The following is a 23,194-nucleotide window of genomic DNA, read 5'->3' on the forward strand; positions in this document are numbered from 1 at the left end:
TAAGCTCTAAGAAAAGCCTGTCTTTCTTTCAAAGTTTCTCTCTTAAGCAAAGTTTCTTTCTCTCTGATAAGCGGGGTCTCTCTCTCTCTCCTCTCAAAGCAAGTAACAAGAGAGAAACAAAGTCTCTCTCTCTCTCTCTCCTCTCAAAGCAAGTAAACCTCATTTCCTCTATCCTCTATAAACAAGCAAGAAAGCAGTGCACCAAAGAGAAAGATAGAAGTGCCTCAGTTTCCACTCCACCACCCATAAGACCCGTGCAAGTTGTTGCTGCAGGCGGTGACAAATATCCATGGATTTTGGAACCGCAAAGAGCCAGCGACAGAGTTCACTTTGTAAGAATGAAGGAGTTGAAGTCTGATGTCCTCAGGTGATCACAGGAGCAATCAAAGCCCCCTCTCAAGAAAAATCAATCTTGTATTTGTTGTTGCTTCCTTGTTCTTCCACATTTTTGTTCTATCTGGGTCTCCAACCTATTAGGTTGTGCTGCCCACCTTTAGGGTGGGTCTCACACTCACTTTGATGTTCCACATGCCAATCATTCCTATAACCACCCTCAGTGACTCACATAGAAGCCTCTTAATCTTAAGTACCTCTTAATCCTATCAAGTGGACAATTCAGATTAACCATCATGTGCCTGGAACATAGTTAATACTCAGTACATTGATGGCTGCTGAGGTAAACTGTGGAGGGTGGGTTTGGTATTGTTTCTCTCTTAATTCATGCCTGAACCAAAGTATGATGTGAAAGGGAGATACTTTCTACTTTCTAGAGACAGCCAGCCATTCAGAGACAGTGCCTACACTACTGCTCCTTTTCAGATTCCCACAATCACCATTTTCAATTCCAGTTCTAAATTCCTGCCTCCTATCCTAACAGTTCATCCACCTGCCATACACTTAACTCTGCTGACTTATGTTCAGTCCCCAGAAGAACAAGGCTTCCACAATAACTGGTAAGTGATAAACTTCCTGCTCAACCCTAAGGAAGAGAAATCTTTGGATCTACACATTCTAAATGTTTTCTTTTGACAGAAATGGAACTGGAGATTGTTACAGATTGTTGGTCACCTACTGTCTTAGAAAAGACCTATGTTACAACAGGTTTATTTTGAAGGACCTTCTCTTTTAACACATTATATTGTGATTATTGGTGTTGAAGTCTGTGATCACACTAGGTTCTAATTTAGGGGTGGGAACATTTTGTCTACAAATTTAACATTCACAGAATCTAGCAATGTTCAGCACATGGCAAAACTCAGTTTACCAAATAAAAATTTAAAAAGAGGAAGAGATACAGTGATGGAATTTAACATCAGAGTTATTTCCTATATATCCCTTTTGCCCTCCATTAACACAGAGAATAAAAATTTATATTAGAGAAAATTATAGTCCAGGATATCAGAACAAGAGAGATTAAAACAGAATTGAAGAGGAAAAAAAAAAAAAAAACAACAAATATAACCTGACTCTCATGAAATTGGAAGCTTAACATCATGATTTTTAAAAAGCTTCCACTCTATCATATGCTGAATTCCATCAAAAAATATTAAATACTGATTATATTATAGCATTTAATTTTAAACTTTTCTTACATAAGCCTCAAAATCAAAACTTATAGGCCATGAACAAGAAAAAAACTGCAGAATTAGAAGACTTAGCATGGTAGAGATGTTGCTCAGTGGTATAGTATTTGCCTAGCATGTGTGAGGCCCTGGGTTTAATTCCCAATACTGGCACAGAGAGAGAGAGAGAGAGAGAGAGAGAGAGAGAGAGATTAATTTAGAAACCCTCTACATAAACAATTCTCAAAATGTGATCTTGGGGATCCCCAGAAGCCTGTTGCTGAGTCCTTGGAATCAAAACTGTCTTCATGATGACACTAAGATATTATTTGCCGTTTTCACTCTTATTCTTTCATGTTTACATGGGGTGTGATATCGCAGCAGACAGAATGCAGAAGCAGATACTACAGCTCAGTTGGAAGAGGAGTGGTGTTTCTGATAATTGTGAACAAACAAGTTGAGAATGGGGGAGAAGTTGAACCCAGTGCTGAATGGCAGGTGCTGAAAGTGGAGATGTCCTCCAGACATTTGGAAATAGAAAATTGCAATGGAGGTGAGTGGTCAGAACAAATCATATGGATTTGAAGTTTAGCCCTCCGTAGCAATATGAAGCATCCCAAATGCAAATAAGTCCACCACGTAAGTGGAACATGGAGCTGTTTCTTCAAGCAAGAACCTAGGAGAGGGGAGAGCTTCTATAGTGAGAGATGTTAGGAAATGCCCACTCAGGAACCAGAAGGATGCAGCATCCTGAAAAGTATCTTAACATGACAAAGCCAATGCGTGGGTAGAAGAAAAAGGCAGGACAAAAGAGGGAAGGAAGAAAACCAGAGGGACAGCTTCCAGGAGGATTGACTAGTCAACAACATCATACCCACAGAGTAGTCAGAAATGGTAAATTCCAAGAAGTTAATGGATTTGACAAGATTTAGGTCATTGTTAGCTTTAAAAGAGAATTTTTGGTACAAAAAATGCAAGTCAAAATAACACATAAAGACTGCATGGGAAAAAATGCTAAAAATCAAAGGAAGGAAATAAAAAGGATGAGAGAAAGAAAAGAAAATGAAATCCAGCAAAGATTTCTATTTAAGCCAAGATCACCTATACACAGGTCTGAAGGAAATCCTCAAGGTCCTCAGAGCCACTGAAGGTGCTATCAGAGGGAAGGCTGGTAGGTACCCAAACCACACACTGATCTTCAAACCACACTTCCCTGGCCCATCAAAATGAAATCCTAAGGAATCTACATTAGAAAATATCAGGGTGATGAGGTAAAGGTTTAACAATATATCCTGATCAGATGTCATTTAAAAGGAAATACTTAGATTTGAATAGACTTTCTTCTTGCTATGGAGTATAAATAACAAATCTAAGTAGCAGAATTTCATATAGGAACAGGAATTGCTATGACAACTACAACTCAGCCTCCACAGAAAGTATAAATAGGAACCAGAATGAGAAAATTATAGAGAAATGTGACTTTCTCTGATTTGGAAACAATTTCAACTATTATTCTTTAATGTCTTGCTTGTTTGGCTCTGATATTAGAACATGAAAATAATCCTCCATGTCAATAGCTTCTTTGAATTACAAACTAAAATGAGCAGATCATCATTTATTAAAATTAAACTGGAAACCCAGACCATCTACTTACTCACTCCATTAAAATGCCCTTCTTGCCCCCACTGTTAACTTCTGATATTTAAAGAATCACACAACATAAAGAATAGACTTCATTAAGTGCATTATATTGTAGGTCAAATAGTGAAGGCATATAACAGGGAATGTAAAATCACTGTTATCTTTCACTGCCAGATTATAAAGCTTCAAGTTAGTTCTAAGGACCCATGTTTCTTACCTCCTCCCTAGGATTTATCTTTAACTATAATTCCTGACTTCTGCTATTAGGTTGCTATTTACTTAGATAATGAGGAAAGATAGACCAGGGCTGGGTTCCATATCCTCAGCTCCTCTTGGGATAACCAAGGTACTTTCTGGATCCCAGTCTTCTGAAGTCAAAACGATGAGGCCTGTAAGTCCAATCCAGAATCCAGTGATTTGATGTTATGCAGAGTGCATTTGCCTTAAGGTATTTTCATTGCAAAGTAAGTAGTCTGGTTACATAGAGTTTTCCAATTAGCTGGTTTTCAACCCCATCTAGGGCTCTTAAGATTTCTGCCTCCTACCTGCCCTTGAATATTCACGAGCTCACTCCAGCATCCTCAGATACCTTATTGTAGCCTTATGCCCAGTTTTGTTTTGGATTTTTTTTTTTTTTTTTTTTTTTCTCTGCGCTCTGGGTTACTCCTCATCTATCTGGCACCCCACTGGAGCTTTGGCCTGGATGCTGTCTTTAAATTGCCATGGCTCTGCTCTGTAGCCCAAGGGCCAAGCCAGCCCTGCCCTTCCCCTAAATCCATTTCTACCTCCAGACATTGCAATCTTTTGGCACCCCAAGCAATGCCTTTTCCAGGCCAGGTGATTTGGATGTGGAACAGTCCTAACTACAGGTATTCTCTGACAGTACTGAGCTTCCTCCTGTACCATCCAAGTCCAAGAAACATGATTCACTAATTCAGTGTGCCTGACAAAAATAATCACACCTAGGAGTCCTTTTGATGCTGATGTTGGAATATAAGGCATATCAACCCTGTATTAACCGAACTAATCAAAATCTGTCATTCATACTAAGCTAAGTTTAATTATAAATCAGAACATTAATGTCATCATATTCAGATTATATTTTTCTAGATCCTCCATAAGTAAAATTAGATGACAACTTATAATCATTAGCAGGTACAAATGTCCAAACACCAAAGTCACCTGAATTAAATTCAAGTTCTATAAATCTATGATGAGAATTTTGAGAATTTTCTTTATAATCAATCCATATAAACTTCAAGTCTTTATATGAGATCCCTGAACACAGGGCATCCTCATGCAGTTTCAGCCATCCCTAGCCTGAGCTGTCTTTTCAAAGGATAAATAGGTGTTAAATAATGCAGTGTAGATTCTGCCTGGATTTAGCAAAGAAAACTTGGTTCAAGGATTCACCCCACTACTTCAGAAGAACCTTTTCCAAGGAAGTGACATTAGTGAGACCTTATGATCCCATTCACAGTGGAGAAAGCAACACCAAAGAGGAATATAAATCTTCTAGGTTGCCAGCTAGAAAGTAAGGAGAGGAAATGAGAAGGTAGGAGACACCAAAGAGAGCAAAGCATCATAAAAACTATCTTTCTTTAAGGTCTTCTCCAGATAGGCCCTACATACAAGTGCGCGCACACATGCACACACTACACAAATGCACACAAAATGCCCTATTAGAAGACTTTCTAGTGATGGTGTTAACTCTAAGAAATCCAATATTCTTCCATCTATGCTATACAGAAGTATTTGAGTTAAATGTTATCTTTTAAAAACATCAAGATTCTTACTGCTGAGCATACTGTGGTTTCCCTGCCTCTCTGCTGTTTCTCCTCCCGCCTCTGATCTCCTACCACCCACTAAACAAGAGGTAAGCCCATAACATAGATGAGAAAAGAGGATGCAAGGAGTTCTGGTGTTTCCTTTGATCTATTTCATGTTCTCCTAATGCCCCAGGCCAAGCTGAGAGCAGTGATCACTCTTAGGAAAGATGTCTCTCTGGACACAGGACTTATGTCAAGGAGAATTCCACCATGTTTCAAACAAGAAAAACTCTAAGAAGTTGGAAACTGTGCTATACAATTAATGAGTTCACAGTTGAGCTGCAAATTTAGGCTATTTTGTATTAATATCCCCTTACTCTTTCCTCTAGTACCTTCTATTTTACCTTTTTTGGGTTAACCTTACATGTAAACACTGTGTATAGTCTGCATAAAGGCAAAAATGCATAAAGACTTACATGGCAGGCTGAGGGAAAAAACAGATATAAATAAAGATTTATTATAATTCCACAATGATAAGTTGTACTAAAGTAAAAATAATAGAAACATTATACTGTCTTATTATAAAGTTATATAGTTCTTTACCAAATACATTAAATTGCTGCCTGTACTGGTAGTAAAACCACTAACATAATAATTGGTGTTGTTATTATAGTCCATATATGTTATTTCAGAAGTACCAGCTAGCGCAGGTTGTTTGGGATTTTTTAAACCAGATGCCCAGCACTCCTAATGAGCACATGGTAGAAAATTTAAATTTCAAAGAAAATGTCAATGCCAAAACAATAAATGATTTTAAATATTCCTCCTACATAATACGTATTCTACATGCCATGACCAAGTGTTCACATGGAATTATCAACAGGTTCACTGGCACACAGTGGACCAGATGTGATAAATCCCAAATGACTGATTTAATAATCAAGCTCTTCAGATAATGTCCATTCTGAAAAGACTGTTATGCACTAATAGAGGCTCTAGGAGTGACAAGGGGCTGTGGAAGTCATACAGAACAACTTCCCATCCAGTGCACGAGTCTAAGTTTCCCACCAGGCAGTCACATGCCAGAGTGAAGCCAGTTACCTGGACGTACTGACCAACAGCTCACTACATCCCCAGAGGCCACCATTCCATTTTGGATAGCTCTGACTGTTTCATGACTAGTTATAACTGCCAGAGAAACAAATCAGTGATTGATCTGAGGATATAATATGTGTTTATTTTCCTCAATAACACAAATAAACAAAAATGTCTGCAATCAAGTAAATCTAAAGGAAGTATAAACAATTTGTGACACATTTGTTTAGACTAGTTGAAGCACATCAGGTCATGAAGCTGGCAAAGAAACAATGCATAAATCATATAAATAGGCACATATTATGCATTCACCTTGTGCTGTGGTGTTTTCCCCTTAAATAAATGAAACACACACACACACACACACACACACACACACACACACACACATATACACACATATACCCTTAGATGTCGATTCAGTACTGATAGGTACTTGGAGCATTTTGGCCAAAGGAGCTGGGTTACAAAGTCATGGATATACTGGATCCTCCTCCCACTAGCTGACCTAGAAAGATGTATGCACAGCATGGAGCTAAAACTTGCTGAATTATTCAGATGATTTTTGAAATTCTCTGAAATAGTGCAATTCAACAGAAAACTAGCTTTTAGGTAGAAAATAAATGCATTGTGAACTTAAAATGTGTTAATAGATGCTCTCTCACCCATGCTACAGACAGTTCAGGTAATGAACTGACATTCATACTAGTCAAAACAAGAACAATTTGGAGGGCAATTTTTTCAGCTCTTAAATGAATACTTTTTCATCTTTCATATTTTTGTTTGTTTTTCCATGTCTTTTTCTCAGAGGGAAGATTTTTCCCTCAAACAGAGGAACAGAGTAAGGGTTTGTAATCTAAGTAAATAACCTAAATATATCTTCTCTCCGTGTACATACACAAGATTACAACTTGTATGCTCCGAATTTAATGAACACTGCAGTTAGACTGTTTCCCATTAAAAGAGAAGGGGAGTAGAGCAGAAATTCAATAAATGTTCAAGTAAAATATAGCCATCCTAACATCTGTGTCATATTAGAGGAGACACAAGACAAAACATTGACTCTTGAGGTTAAATCTAAATTTCCTGCTGCAGTTCTGAAAGAACTTGAGCGTCTAGATCAAAAAAGCAACTAAGAAAATGGAACCCAAAAGGTTTCAAAGTACATTTCAAAAGTTATTAAATGCCGACACTTAGCTGTTTCTCTGAAATATCAATTTAGTCAGCAATTACCCAATGGCCACCAACAAAAAAATCAATAAGAATCCTGCACTGTGCCCAAGCCTTTTTGCAAGTTAAAGACACACGTAGGTTCTGCGTGTAATAAAAGGTGTCAAAGCAGCTCTCTATGGGATGTTGCTAAATTACCACATCTTCCTTTCTAGTGGTGTTTTGTTTGTTTGTTTTGTTTTGTTTTGTTTGGACTGAGGATTGAACCCAGGAATGTTTTACCACTAAATTATATCCCCAGTCCTTTTTATTTTTTATATTTTTAATTTTGAGGCAGGGTTTCTGATGTTGGCCTTGAACTTGCAATCCTCCTGCCTCAGCCTCCTGAGTCGGATTACAGGTATTTGTCACCATGCCTGGCCTCTCTAGCATAGTATTAACATTGCTCTTAAATCTTAAAAGATATTTCACTCTCCTTTCAGAATCAATTAGAATTTAATTTCATAACCCACACTGCAAGAAGAAAACCCAGGCCTTTGATGAAACAAAGGACAAAAAGCAAGACAAATCTCACAGAAAAAAACTAAAGTACATGAGGTCAGAACCAGGATTTGGGAGACTGTCCTCAAGTATACAGTTGGGAGCTTATAACCTCTTCCTTATCAAGCTTTTAAGGAAGTAATGCTAATCTGAGCAGGTTGTGGAAACTTCTCTAAAATGTTATTCTGAACAAGTTGGAATGAATCAGCCTCTCATACAAAATTCCATCACGGAATAAGGTCCATAGCTCTAAACCTTACACATGAGAAAATCTTTCTGAGAATCTCATGAAGATTCTGGTTGAATTAAAGAACTGAGATTAGAAGAGGTTTACCATAAAGTCATTTTTAAACAAGTCTTATTATCAATTTATAATCTCAATTTCAGTATCTAAGAAATCTAGATTCTATGTCTGATTTTCAAACCTTTTATAACCTTCTATTACAGCCCTTCCCAAAAGAGTCTATTGTTATTCTTTAAACCTCACTAGGTAATCCTACTCATCTCCTTGGCAAGCTTCAGCCCTTGATGTCGAAAGGTCTCAGGGCTCAGCTCTTGGTCCTCTTCTCTGTCATTGCTGGCACCCTCGGAGAGCTCCTTCAAATTACATATGACAGTGACTCCCAAATTCACATTTTCAGCTCAGTCCTCTCTCCTAAATGCTCATTTAATATCTCCAATTAGATGTCTTATAGGCATCTCAAGATTAACAGGTCCCAAACTGAATTCCTGATTTCTGTCTACCCCATCCCACAATGTCCCTGCAGACTTCCAGTTCTCAGCAGATGACAACTTCATCTTTGAGTTTCTCAAGACAAAATCCTTAGTGTCACACTTGATTCACATTCCACACTAAATCCACATGGAAGAAAACTCTATTGGCTACAGGAACATTATCAAGAAAACAGCATATCCAGAATCTAATTCATTCCCTTATCACTTTTATAGCAACTACCCTAATCAAGGCTCATTATTTCTCACTGGGTTACCCCAACGTCTTCCTAAATGGTGTCTGTTTCTCTTTTTGCCTCCTAGACAGCCAAGGAGATCCTCCTTAAGCACTTTAAACACCAGTGATACCGTGCTTGAACTCTGTCATGACTGCCCGTTTCACTCAGATACAAACAAAAGTCCTCACAATGGCCTCATCTCCAACTTCTTTCCCTTGGTCAACCTGGTCCGGTCAGAATGACCACCTGCCTATTCCTAAACATCTCAGGCACATTCCTCCCTCAGCCCCTCTGTATTGGTGCTTCTCTTTTCCTAGAACACTTTTCCCCAGAGAGCCACATGCTGCTCTCACCTCCTTTAGGAGTTTGCTTCGCTGTTCTCTTCTCAGGGAGACCTGTCCGAATATCCACTTAGAATTTCAACTCCTCTCCCTCTAGTCCTCCTGCTTCTTTCCCCTACCATACATTATTTTCCTCCTCTAAAGTATTTATCACCTTCTAACATACTGTATCATTTACTTATGTTCTGTTTCCTCCCAACACACACACACACAGAATGTAATCTCCGTGTGGGCGGTGATATTTTTGTTCACTGATATATTCCAAGTACCTATAAGATAGATGTACAGTTGATACTTACATATTTATTGGTTAAAGTCTACTATTCCACCAATTTGTCCATTCTATGTCCTGTTTTATTTGTGTCATTTTTTTGTCTTTTTAGACTTGTTTTCCCTACTTTCTTCTCTGAAGAGAGACAATATAAGCACCTCTCTTCCTCCCTTCCATCTCCAATATAAAAATCACTCAACTTTTCTAACTATGTCTCCTCTAGACATTTACATACTTAATTTTGCCATTGTTTAGTTTGTCAATTCTGTAAATGTTAATTCATGCATGCATTCAACTAAACTCTCAATTCTTTTTTTTATTTTTACAGACTGTGTTTTGATTCACTGTACACAAATGGGGTACAACTTTTTGTTTCTATGGTTACACATGATATAGATTCATACCATTCATATAATCATACATGTATATAGGGTAATGATGTCTGTCAATTCTTTATCCCACAATAAACATCATTTTTAATGATTTTATCCCTTTAAAATATTGCACAATATTATTAAGTAAATAGTACAGTATGAATGTTTAGTTACTCCTCTACATATTATGAAACAAACAAAATGTAGGAAGTATACAATGTATCAAGGACATTTTTAGTCTTGGAAAAATCATAGTCATTAGAAATTTTTTGAATGTTTCATATCTTCAAGAGATGCATTTAGAGAAGAATATCAGAGAGTTCCTTGGCTATAGGGCAAATACTGAAAAGGTCATAAACCTTTTGTGAGAAGCTCAAACCCATTTTTATGGGTTTAATTGTCCCCCCCAAAAAAAGGTATGTTGAAGTCCTGACTCCTAGTATCTCAGAATATAACTTTATGATTTAAAAAAAAAAAAAGGAGATTGGGGCTGGGATTGTGGCTCAGTGGTAGAGAGAGCACTCGCCTGGCATGTGTGAGGTACTGGGTTCAAATCTCAGCACCACATAAAAATTAAAAAATAAAGGTAAAAGAAAAGAAAGGAGATAGTCAAATTAATATCAGATCATTAGGGTGGGCCCTAATCTAACAGGATTGGTGTTTTTGGAAAAAGGAAAAATTTGGACATAGAAACACACACACAGACACACAGTGGAAAAACAATATAAAGATACACAGAGAAGATCATGTGAAAACAAGAGCCAAAGAGTCCCTGTGGCTACCAGAAGCTAGGAGAAGGGGCACAGAGCAGCTTCTTCCTTAGCACCTTCAGGGGGAGCGTGGTCTTCCTGACACCTTGATTTCAGATTTTTGGTCTCCAAAACTGTAGGACAATGAATTTCTGTTGTTTTAAGCCACATAGTTTGTTTCTTCATGACAGTTGCCCTAGGAAACTAATATACTCAACTCATTGACTGCAATTCATTGAGCTGAGCCTGGTTAGATATATACATTTTGAAGTTATTCAGTTTGCATCATGTTCCATGAAACTGAGGTTCTTTGACCAATTACCTTATTTCTGAAATGGTTTGGTAATTATTACTTTACAATCATTTCATTGATAAAACATCATTGAGAGTAAGAGAATTGTATTCCCCTGATATCCCAAGATAGTATCACTCAAAGTCCTTACAATTTCTCCAGGCAGACTAGCCTACAAAGCTGAAAAAATTCTGCACTATCAAGTGGCAAGTATATATTTGAACTGGACTTACATAGGGGGAGAAAATTTGGAAAATCACTCAACTTTTCCAACTATGACTAAATTCGGTTGAATTGGTTCAAATATCAGAAAAAAGTCAAGTTTGAGTTACCTGGACCAACAACCTATATAGTCCCTTACTTTCTGGATTAATATACAGTTAACTTTTGACTTTGGCAGCATCATCCAAACCATATTCTAAAAGGGGAAAACACAGAAGCTATTGTCTTAAAGTTAATACTTCACATATAAACTCAGCTCAGTTCCCCTGTAGGCTGAGACCCTTAGTTTATTAGACCTCAAGTTATTTCCTAGGTGTGAGGATGAGAAGTGAGTTCCATCTAGGCAGGAAGGACTTTGAATTACTTTCCTCCTACCATGCCTTCAGATCTGATGAAATCTTCCCAGTCTCCTTTCTTCCTTGAGATAAATGTCAAGAACTCTTTTTTCCTCTACTATAATGTTCACAGGTCTAAAAGAAGAATAATTAAAGTTTAAACATGCCTGTCAGATATTGGATGTTTTCCAGGAAACAAAGACTCACAATTAGTAAATCAGATCCACAAATGAATTATTAATACTGCAAATTTTAAAAAATAATTCTAACATCTATTAGGTCATTCTTCTAAAATACCAGATGTTTTTAGATATTAATCTCTAACCATCATAAAACTCTGGAAGGAAGATCTTACCCTCCATTTTACTAAGGGGAAAATGAAGTTCAAAAAAGCTAAGTGGCAGAATGAGGATTTAAACCCAGAGTCTCCAGGCTATAAGTTAAGCTACTGAACAGCTACCATTACAAACAACCATTCTCACTACTTTCCAGAATTTTATTCATATTTATCTTTAAATTTTGGAATTTTTATAGGTTAGTATTGCTGTGATCCTGTGTCATATATGACAAGACAAGAGCTCAAAAAGGATAAGGGACTTGCCCAAGGTCTCACAGTTAGTGGACTACAGAGCCAGAATCAAATTCAAAGCCTTTCTTCTCAGCATGCAAAATAACTTCCCTGCACTGAGCACTGTTCTAAGCTTTTTAGAACCATTATAGCGCACCCTAAAAGGTGGATAGGCGGCTCCTTGTTTCCCATATAAGGAAGGTTAACTTAAGAGAGAACTAAACTTTTTGCATCCCAAAGTTTTTGAGTAGCAGAGCTGGAATGCAAGCCAGGTCTGAGTATGACAAGCCCACATGCCTTCTGCTATTCAGTCTGCCTTGCCCAGGTCATTGTAGTAATTAAACCAGTGTCCTTCAGGACACTCGGCTTACTTTCAAGGGCTCATTAGAGCAGAGGAGAGCATTTGAGGTAGCATCAAAGATTAAAGCAAAGCAATTCATGCCTCGTTAACAGGAGGAACCAATATCATCCCAGGAGAGCAAAACCCAAGTTCACATCCCAATTGCACAGAGCAGTGTTCTCTGTGTTCCAGATGACTTTGGACTTACATTAGTTTAAATTAATTAATTTATTTATTTATATAAATAGAAACCCCAGCAGGAGGAGGGAACACATTGCAAGGAATGAGCTAGGTAATGAGTAAGAAAAACCAATATGGGGAATTTCCATGTTGTATTCATTTTAGTTCATTTTCAGAGACTCATCCCTCCCTATAGCCCCCAACACAATTGCTTTTAGTGACAAAATTCCCCTGCCACTAGCTGGAATGCTGGTTTGGCAGGAAAGGAGGAAGAGGTTCATTTTGAATTCAAGCTATTATTACCCTGTGATTAACTCTTCTCCCATGGATGAAAACCTGAAATCCCTTTGCCAAAAAGATAAAGAAGAGAATAAGTTCACAGGACAATACTATTAAGCGTTACAAAGTGCTTCTGCCTGCATTCTCTCATTTGATCTTCACATCCGCTATGGGAGATAGACGAAGTCTACATGTAATCCTCATCTTATTGACAATAAAACTAAAATCCAACTTAGTCACTTATTTAAGTTGATAGGGCCAGTAAAATATAGCCTGTAATCCAACCAGGTATCCTGTGGCTAAATCTCAGGTTCTTTTCACTCAGCACATGTTCTAAACTCCTTGAGAAGTATCAATCATCACTTTTGTTGTTTGGGGAACTAGTTTTGCCTAGAGCTCCATCCGCTACCACTACATATGCCAGTCCTTCTTCCCATCCTCCACCCCCCTAGGAGTGGGCTTCCCACTCCCTTTGCTTCCACCCAAACCCTCACCAAACATAATTATAATATAAGCAGGCCTGAGTGGCTAGGAAAACTGAGGAAGACTTCCACCAGGTCCTTAACTTTTATAGCCCCATAATAACTACTACTGCTATTATACCATGGAGCTAGAAAGTCTCCCAAGTCTCATGTGTTCAGAGATAGAGATTTGGGGAAGTGATTGAATCATGGGGCTCTGACCTCATCAGTGATGGTTGAATGGATTACTGGGAGGTGGGACCTGGATGACGGGAGTAGGTCCTTGAGTGTGTGTCCTTGAAGACTATATCTTGTTCTTGGCCCCTTCCTCTCAATCTCTCTGCTTCCTGGCTGCCATGAACTGAGCAGCTATCCCTGTCATGCCTTTCTGCCATGAAGTTCTGCTTCACTCAGGCACAAAGCAATGGAGCTCACCGATCATGGACTGAATCCTTTGAAATTCTGAGCCAAAAGAAATCTTTCCTCCTCTAAGCTGCTCTTGTCAGGTGTTTTGAATATCTTATTCAAGATCATGGGGTCAGTAAAATGTAGGCTACAATGAATTTCAGATTAACACAACTGGTATATTACTGAAGCAACAGACTAATAACAGTATTGATGCTACCAACGATAAGAATCATTTATTGAATTTTGGTTTATGTCAGGTATTTTACACATCTAATCCTCTCCAAAACCTTACAATAAAGGCTATCACGATTCTGAAATACAAAAAGCTCTGAAAACCTAAATGTTATTCCCTAAGTATACAGCAAATTCTTTATATATATATATATACATATATATAGTATATATTTTTTAGTTGTTTATTTTATTTTAACCTTTATTTATTTTATTTTTTATTTATTTTATTTTATTTATTTGTTTATTTATATATGGTGCTGAGAATCAAACCCAATGCCTCACACATGCTAGGCAAGTGCTCTACCACTGAACTAAGTACACAGCAAATTATCTTGGTAGTAAAACCTGACCTGAATCAACATAGGCTTGTTGTTTTTGTTGTTTTTGTTTAATAATCTTGATTTATCCATTTAGTGTGAGCATTCACACATTTTGCTGCCAAATAGGTTTAATGTGTTGATAAAGCATGGTGCCCAAGGCTCTCCAGAGAGGTTACGCTATGTGCTTTGGAGTATATGCACTTTTTTCTTTCTAAAATCAAAATTATCTGCATTTCAAAATATACCTCACCACAAAGATTTCATATATCCCTACTTTTCAGATGAGAAAACTGAGATCCAGAAAGAACAATTTTATTTCATATTCTTCTAAGTTATCAGAGCCCTTTTGCTAATTTAATAGTCAATACTTATTATAGGTTGAATTATGTCCAAAATTCGTATGTTGAAGCCATTACCCCCATGTGACTGCATTTGAAGAAAGTGCCTTTAAAGAGATAATCAAGGTAGTTAAATGAGATCGTGAGGTTGGCCCTAACCCAGCAGGCATGGTGTCCTTATAAAAAGAGGAAGATACACCAATGTTTTCTCTCTGTCCACATAAGCACAGAGAAGGCCATGTGAGGACATAGTGAGAAGGTGACCATCTATAAGCTGGGAAAACATGAGAAACCAACCCTGGAACCTTGATCTTAGATGTCTAACCTCCAGAACCATGAGAAAATAAAGGTCCATCAATTAAGCCTCCTAGTCTGTGGTGTTTTGTTTTGTTTTATGGTAACTCAAGCAAACTAATATGAAACTCAGATTTTTTTAATTGGAAAAAATATAGTTATTATATCTATATATAAACTAATATTTATATTAAAGTTGATCATTTTAATGATCATTTCAAATTGCTTTCAATGCCATTGACCTGTAACTGAGTTGAGAGAACTGAGCTTGTAGTTTATCATCTCTTGTTACTTCCATCCAGTCTTTATTGAGAAAAATTCAATAACATTGCTAACATCAATGATTTACTGTGTACCAGGAATTGTTCTGATTGTTTTACACATTCAAACTTCACAACAACCTGTTGAGATGGGCACTGTTTTTCAACTTTATAAATGCTGACCTGAGGGCAGATCAATTAAGTATACTGTCTAGTTAGTAAACTGGCAGAGCCAACATCTGAAACTCAGCAGAGGGCTGGGGAGATAGCTCAGTCGGTGGAGTGCTGAGTTCGATCCCCAGCACCAAAAAAAAAAAAAAGGATGAAACTCAGCAGAAGCCAAATAGGCTTAAATCCTTTTCCTCATAGTGCTTATAGGTAGGGGCTGAAACAGAAGGCAAATAAATAAAACAAAGGAACAAATTACATAAGAAACTGGAAGATTAGAAATCCACAGAGAAAAATGAAGTCTGAACATAAAACCACTACACTGTACTGCCTCATAGAGAACAGGATGTCAGGTCTGGTGGCTGAAAGGTGAAAAAGAAGAGAAATTTTAGGATGACCATGCTGAATAACAAACTCCCAAGTGATCAAAGCAGTGGGAATGATTATTTTAAAATATGTAAGAACTTCAAATTCCAAGTATGATGACTGCCCTGTTACATGAAGTCATTTTTTAAAAACAGAATACCAAAGAGTGGGATAAATGGGTCAAATGGTGGTTCCATGCCTAGTTTTTTGAGGAATCTCGATAATGCTTTCTAGAGAGGTTGTACCAATATGCAGTCCCACCAATGATGTATGAAGACCAGGGTCCTAATTAGAACAAGATATATTCCATTCTTGTATAATTATATCAGAATGAACTCTACCATCATGTATAACTAAAAAGAATCAGTAAAAAAAACAAAGGAATTTTTAAAAACAGGATATATATATTAAACAATGATTCTCAAAACTGGATATCAGGCAATGATTCCTCAGCGAGGAGAAACAAATGAAGTAAGCTTCACAGTTTATCCAGTAAACTGACTTAAGAGAATTTTCAGGTCATGGTATAGTGAAGGGGAACTAAAGTAGAACCCCATGATGAGATACCACTACACAGAACTTAAAGTGAAATGTATAGCTTCAACTGCCTGTAGAGAAAAAAGAAATGTCTAGATCAATGACCTCAGCTTCCACATTAAACTAGAAAAGAAGTAAGCTGAATAAAGGCCAGAAGGAAGATCAGAGTTGAAATAATGAGATAGCAAATGGAATAGCAATAGGAAAAAATGGGTGAAATAAAAATCTAGTACTTTGAGGATATCAATAAAATTGACAAATCTCTGGTCAGTCATCAGGAAAAAAATAGAAAAATCAAATTACCAATATCAGGAATGAGAGAAAGTCCTTTCAGATTCTACACATATTTAAAAGTCACTCTCAGATTCTACACATATTTAAAAGATTACAGGGAATATTATGAACTTTATGCCAATTAATTCAACAACCTAGATGAAACATATATATTCTTTAAAAGACACAAACAACCAAAGACCACTCAAAAAGGAAGAGCTAACCTGAATGAATAGTCCTATAACTACTAAAGAAATTGTGTTTTTAGTTTAAGAAATTTAGATCAAACACACACACATACAACAAAACTCTCCTAAATCAGATGGCTTCATTGGTAGATTCTACCAAATATCTAAGGAGGAAAGAAATCAATTGTATGTAAAATTGAAAAGAAAGGAATACTTTTCAACTCATCCTATCAGGCCATTATTATCCTAAAGTGAAAACCAGACCTTGATGTTGGAATCAAAGAAAAACAGAATGAATATCCCTCATGAAAAGCCATGCAAAAAAATCTTTAAATTTTTGGCAAATAAAAATCAGCATATTAAAAGGATATATCATAACCAAGTAGGCATTCTCTAAGACTACAAGGTTGGTTTGACTGTCAAAATAAAACTGTCAAAATTAGTTGTCATGTACAACTAATTAGAACAAATAAAATAATTTTTAAAAATAAATAAATAAATAAAAGTAAGCCAAGCAAGGTGGTGCATGCCTGTAATCCCAGTGGCTGGGGAGGCTGAGGCAGAAGGATTGAGAGTTCAAAGCCAGCCTCAGCAATTTAGCAAGGCCCTTAGCAACTCAGTGAGACCCTGTCTCTAAATAAAATACAAAAAAGGGCTGGGGATGTGGCTCAATATTTAAGAGCCCCTGAGTTCAATTCTCAGTACCAAAATAAATAAATAAACATAGTACACCACATTAATAAACCCAGTCGCCAACTGGCAAATTTTGTAGTAGGTAGCAAATGACTTTGATGCCAGGATTAGGTTTTGGTAGCCCTGTCCCTATGCAGTCTTGTGCTTCCTCTAGACACTAAACATTCCGCTATGGTTGCATCAAATCATACAGAACCATCATTACAAGCTTATTTGACTAGCTCTCCTACTAAGCTAATATACTCTACAAGGGCAGATTGTTGATTTTTAATCTCAGCGCCTGGTGAGGTGTTTTTGGTGCCCAGAACTTAGAAGGTGCTCATGAACAAGTGGATCTGAACTATCACAATCAGAGCAGGAAGCTAGCTTCAAGGGAGGAAGACTTTAGGGGCAGGGTATCAAGACAGGACTTAGAACCCAGAAACTAAAGGCCCACTTATTAAACTGTGTGGTAGTATAGATCCTTCAACCAAGACAGATGATCAGCTCCCAATTCAGTTCTGAGGTTCTGAGTATGACTGAACACCAAGGTCAACCTTCCTGAGCTCTTAAAGGAGACTCCTTAATTTCCCCAAAGACTTATCTTAAAGCCTGGGCACAAAGTTATAGGAAGGGAACAAGTGGCAGGGATAAGAAGATTCTCCCATGTAGAAGAGCACCAAGCAGGCTTTCTGCTTTCTGCTTCTAAGGTCATTCTGTCACAAAAGTGGGCTGCCTATGAGCATGATGCACTCTGGTCATGCCAGAAGTCTCACACTGCACCTCAGGGGCTCTTCAGCCCAATCCTGGAACTCCTTTAACTGACTGCCCCCCAGATTCCCACAAACATCAAACCCAGCTCATCACCACCCCCCAAACCACTGTGCTCTTCCTTCATTCCCTGACTGCACAGCAGAATCACCTCCAGCCAGCTGGCCAACCAGAACCAGGTCTGTTGAAGACTCCTCTCCTCATCCATTCTTCAGTCATGTCCTTTAGATTCCAATTCTATCATCACTCAGCACTATCTGCTCTGCCCTGAAACCCTTCCCTGATCCCTAGATGGCTAAAATGCCCCCTCTTCCTGCCTTCCCATGGCATATTTCAGTCATATCCTGCCCAATTTAGCTGTCCCACTGGACTTGAAGTCACTTTGGATCCTGAACTATGCCTTAGTACACAGGCTAAATGACATGTTTGTTCAGCAAATAATCGTTGAATCAATGAGAACAAATGATCCCACAACCATTGTAAGCCCCGCCCCCAGTCAGTACTTCCTAACTCCTTCTTTTTACTACTTAGCACTTATTGCCTTTTAACATACTGTACGTTAACTTATTTCTTTTATTTAGTATCTCTTCATCCTCAACACCCGCACTGATGTAAACTCCAGGACAAAAACTATTTTGATTTTGGTTTACCCCACCATACCAAATGTATAGAATGGTGCCGAGCACTTAGTAGACACTTACTAAACATGAACGATGAGCCTGCTGCTTATCTAGGTTCAAGTGGCCATGGCATTTTCTCAGCCATGATTCTCCTAGGTCCCTAGCAATACAGGCTTCTTCATTTGCTACCTTCTCCCACCCAGGATACACCTTCCTCATTTTCCTGGACAACAGTGTATTTTAGGGCTGCTGCTGCAAGAGCTACCAAAGGAAACACTTCCCATCTTAACATCTGGAAACTCACTTAGAAAGCATTTGAACCCTTGTGTGCCAGGAAAAGTACCTTTTAAATTTTTTATGATCAAGTAGTAAAGTCACCAGAAAATACTATTTTCAAAAAGCATTTAATGAGGATCAGTTGGTGCTTGAAAATTCAAATGCTTTTCAAAATTTAATATTTAAAAAACTTAGTTTTGGGAAATATTAAATTCTAGCTTTTGTTTCTAAGCCAGTGATAGAAAAATCATCTTTATTTTTTTAATAACAAAATCAAGGCTAAGGGTTATATGTAGTCCACAAAATCATGTCATCTTTTATGTTTCCCTAATTATGTTCTGTTAAGTTTTTCAAATTCATATGGAGTCTGAAAGTTCACAAAAATGATTTATTCATGAAGTTCTACATGAAAGAGAAAAAAAAAAAACTGTAGAGTATTTTTAAGCACTTACCATGTGGCAGACACTTCAGCTATGTCATGCTCTTTAATCTTGTGACTCTGGGATATAGGCCTGACTGGACCCATTGCAGAGTTGAAAAAACTCCAAATCAGAGTAACTAAGTAATTCTTGAAATATTTTGACTTTCAACAAAAAGAAAAGTCTGAAATTAATCTGGAAAAAATGGCAAGATTTGACAAAGCTAAATGAATGGGTAAATGAACATTCTAGTGAGACAGAAAGATAGACCATCCCTGGGTAGCCAGAAAAAGTGTCTCCATGAAGAACGGGAAGAAGAGAGAATTGGGAAATCAAACTTCTGACCCCAAGTGGTCCTAGCCACAAGGACAGTTCCTTAACAGCCCCTAGACACAACCAACCACAAAAGGTACTTCTCTTGCATCAACAGACTCTCACCCCCACCCCTGTGCTAAAAATAAAGGCTTGGAAATCACTTTTCTCAGATTTGCTGAAGTCCACCAAGAGAGAGAAATAAAGGGAGAGGGGAGAGAATGTGAGAGAGGAAGTTAATTGAGGGACCCCTTTCTGAACCTATATTTACATGTCATCCCACCAGTCACCTACAGGGACCAATGAAGCTCATAAAAAACTCTAGACAACAGACACCCATTTGAGTTCTCTCTTGGGACCCTTCCACTTCAGGAGCTCTGACTCTTTTTCTTTCTATTACTCTAATAAATTCTGTTACTCTCATCCCTATGTTTGCGAATTTCATTTTTCAAATTCACAAGACAAAGAATCCACCTGTCCATGCTCCATGTTATCCTAGTATATAATCTAGGTGAGTTTAAGATATTTAATAATAAAATAATGATGGCAATAATTTGTCCAGAATACAGTGCTAATTAGGGGCAGAGCCCAGATTCAAATTCAAATCTGATTAGAAAATGCATGTTTGTCTCACAATATTGTGCTGCCTCCTCAAAATGGAAACTATTATATATGTGCTTTAACCAGTATAGAACCAAATTAAAAGACTGGCAAGGTAGGTGAAATTCATCACCAAAGAGAATTATCATTAGCCATACTAATAATACAAAAAAACTCCAAATCAGAGTAACTAAGTAATAATGAATATTTGTATTATCTTGTATTTCATAAATTATTTCAGGCTGGCGGAGGAAGAGGGTGCCGTGATTGGGCGGCCTTGGGGCTGTGGGCAGTGGAGGGGCCTGGCGAGTCTGGGTTTCAAGCCTGTGCTGGACTTTCTCTTTCCATGTTTCCAGGTTGTAGGGGGCTACAGAGGGTGGGGAGACGGTTCAGCAGACACCTGGCTTTGATTCTAGGAACCATGAGAAAGGGTGGCCGGAAGTGATCTTGGGGCTGGCCGGAAGTGAGGCCTGGAGGGGAAAGAAAGCGGGTCCCTGGGGGGCGGGAGGCGGCTTCCAGCAGAAGCGGGCGGGGAAGGTGGAAAAGTGGCGGGTGCGTGGTGCAGGTTGCCAGCCGCTGCAGGTGGTCTGTGTGGAAGGTAGTGCGCGACCGCCGAGCTCCAGAGGCTAGCTAGCCCAAGGAGTGGGAGCGCGCGAGTTAAGTCTGGAATGGTTGAGCAAAGGGGGCCTAATGCTCTTGAGAACTGGGCGGGAGGGATTTTGGAAGCCAGGGCGACCATGAGCGAGTGGCCAAGGTACAGGAAATTAGTTGTGCAGCCAGTGCTGGTCAGGCTTGGGGTGGCTGGTGGAAACGTTCGTGTGATCTTGGTTTGGAGTTTTCTACTACCCTACCTCCGTGGGCTGGAATTACACTCCGCGCCTTTGTGAAAGAAACGGTGTCTCCTGGGGGCAAGGAAGGAGCCAGGACGGCTTGGGCTCTGAAACTGCCTCTGGCCGATGAAGTGACTGAATCCCGGCTGGTGCAGGACTTTGATTCCAGCCTGTCCGGGATCGGTCAGGAACTGGGTGCTGGTGCCTATAGCATGAGTGATGTCCTCGCATTGCCCATTTTTAAGCAAGAAGAGTCAAATGTGCCTCTGTTAATGAGAATGAAATCCTACCTCTTCAACATGTGCGTTGTGCTGCCACCTCTCCAGCAGAGAAACTTCATGATGAAACCAAGGACAATCTTATGAAATCCGAATGCTAGACAATAGGAAACTTGGAGAACTCCCAAAAGTTAATGGCAAATTGGCGAAGAGTATATTCCGTGTTGTGTTCCATGACAGAAGGCTACAAGACACTGAACATCAGCAGTTGGAAGGATGGTGCTGGAACCGACCTGGAGATAGAATTCTTCATATAGATATCCCAGTCTGTGGGTATAGTCCATCCGAGGGCTAATCCAACACAATTAAATACAGTGGAGTTCCTGTGGGACCCTGAAGAGGACATCTGTGTTTATTCAGGTACTCTGTATTAGCACAGAGTTCACAATGAGGAAACATGGGGGAGAAAAGGGGGTGTCATTGAGAGTACAAATTGATACCTTCAAGGAGAATGAGAATGGGGAATATACTGAGCACTTATACTCAGCCACTTGCCAGATCAAAGTCTTCAAGCCCAAAGGTGCAGACAGAAAGCAAAAAGCAGAGAGAGAAAAAGGAGAGAAGAACACCTCATGAACAGGAGAAATACCAACCTTCCTATGAGACAACCATACTCATAGAGTGTTCTCCCTGGCCTGAGCTCACATGTCAATAATTCCCCATCACCTGGCTTCAACAGTTCCCATAGAAGTTTTTCTGTTGGGGAAAGAAATGATTCACCAAACCACCAACCAGATCCACCCCCTCCAGTCACAGATAACCTCCTGCCGACAACCACACCTCAGGAAGCTCAGCAGTGGTTGCATCGAAACCGCTTTTCTACATTCACCAGGCTTTTTACCAACTTCTCAGGAGCAGATTTATTGAAACTAACTAGAGATGATGTGATCCAAATCTGTGGCCCTGCAGATGGAATCAGACGTTTTAATGCATTAAAAGGCCGGATGGTGCGACCAAGGTTAACCATTTACATCTGTCAGGAATCATTGCTATTGAGGGAACAGCAGCAGCAACCACAACAAGCATGATGGAGACTCAAATGGTACTTTCTTCATATACCATGCTATCTATCTAGAAGAACTGATGGCCATTGAATTGACAGAAAAATTTGCTCAGCTTTTCAGAATTTCTCCTCGCCAGATCAGCCAGATTTACAAGCAGGGACCAACAGGAATCCATGTACTCATCAGTGATGAGATGATACTGAACTTTCAGGAAGAAGCCTGTCTTATGGACACAATGAAAGCAGAAACCAATGCTAGCTATCATATTATACTGAACTAGGAGTGAAGCATTCCATGCTTAGTGGCTGCTGCTTCCCTCACCTCTTGAAAACTTCCCTCTTGGCCTATGAATGGAGATTTGAAGGTCTGCAGGAACTTGGCTCATCTAACCCTGTTGGGGGAAAATCTAGGCCCTGGAGGCAGAATCCCAGCCCTCTGTGTTGGCCTAAGCTCTGTATCACACAGATTACTGTCCAACATGCAGTTCTGAAGTGATTTTTTAGTTAAATTCTGGCCCCTGTTGCTGAGTATCAATAGGAATTCCACATCATTTAGGGCATATGTAGGACATAGTGATGATGGGAATTGTGTGATGTTTAATGGAAAGATGTTAAATTTTGTGATATGGAGTCATGTAATTTTTTTCTAATATAAAAATGAACATCTATAAAAAATAGATTAGTTCATATACTATTTTCTTCCCAATGCTTTTGAAATGGTTCAATAACCCTAGACCAGGATATTTGTAAACTTACCCCCATTCCCAAAAAGCATTTTAGGATATAGCCTTTGGGCTTAGAACAATCCTCTCTTTCTTACAACCCAAGAAAATTTAACATAAGGAGCATGAAATTCAGGAAATATTATGGACAAAGAAGGGAAAGTAA

The 23,194-nt window shown here is 38.7% G+C and overlaps 1 pseudogene across 1 annotated transcript; it reads left to right on the forward strand.

Moving 5' to 3' along the window:
- Positions 1 to 2,109: 2,109 nt before the first annotated feature.
- LOC306642638 (alpha-globin transcription factor CP2-like) lies at positions 2,110 to 22,970 on the forward strand (annotated as a pseudogene). Its single transcript has 3 exons — positions 2,110 to 2,115; positions 20,559 to 20,793; positions 20,897 to 22,970. The product of its transcript is annotated as an alpha-globin transcription factor CP2-like (transcript).
- The last annotated feature ends 224 nt before the right edge of the window (positions 22,971 to 23,194 follow it).

The sequence above is a fragment of the Sciurus vulgaris genome (assembly GCF_902686455.1).
Source record: "Sciurus vulgaris genome assembly, chromosome: 13".
NCBI classification, from domain to species: Eukaryota; Metazoa; Chordata; class Mammalia; order Rodentia; family Sciuridae; genus Sciurus; species Sciurus vulgaris.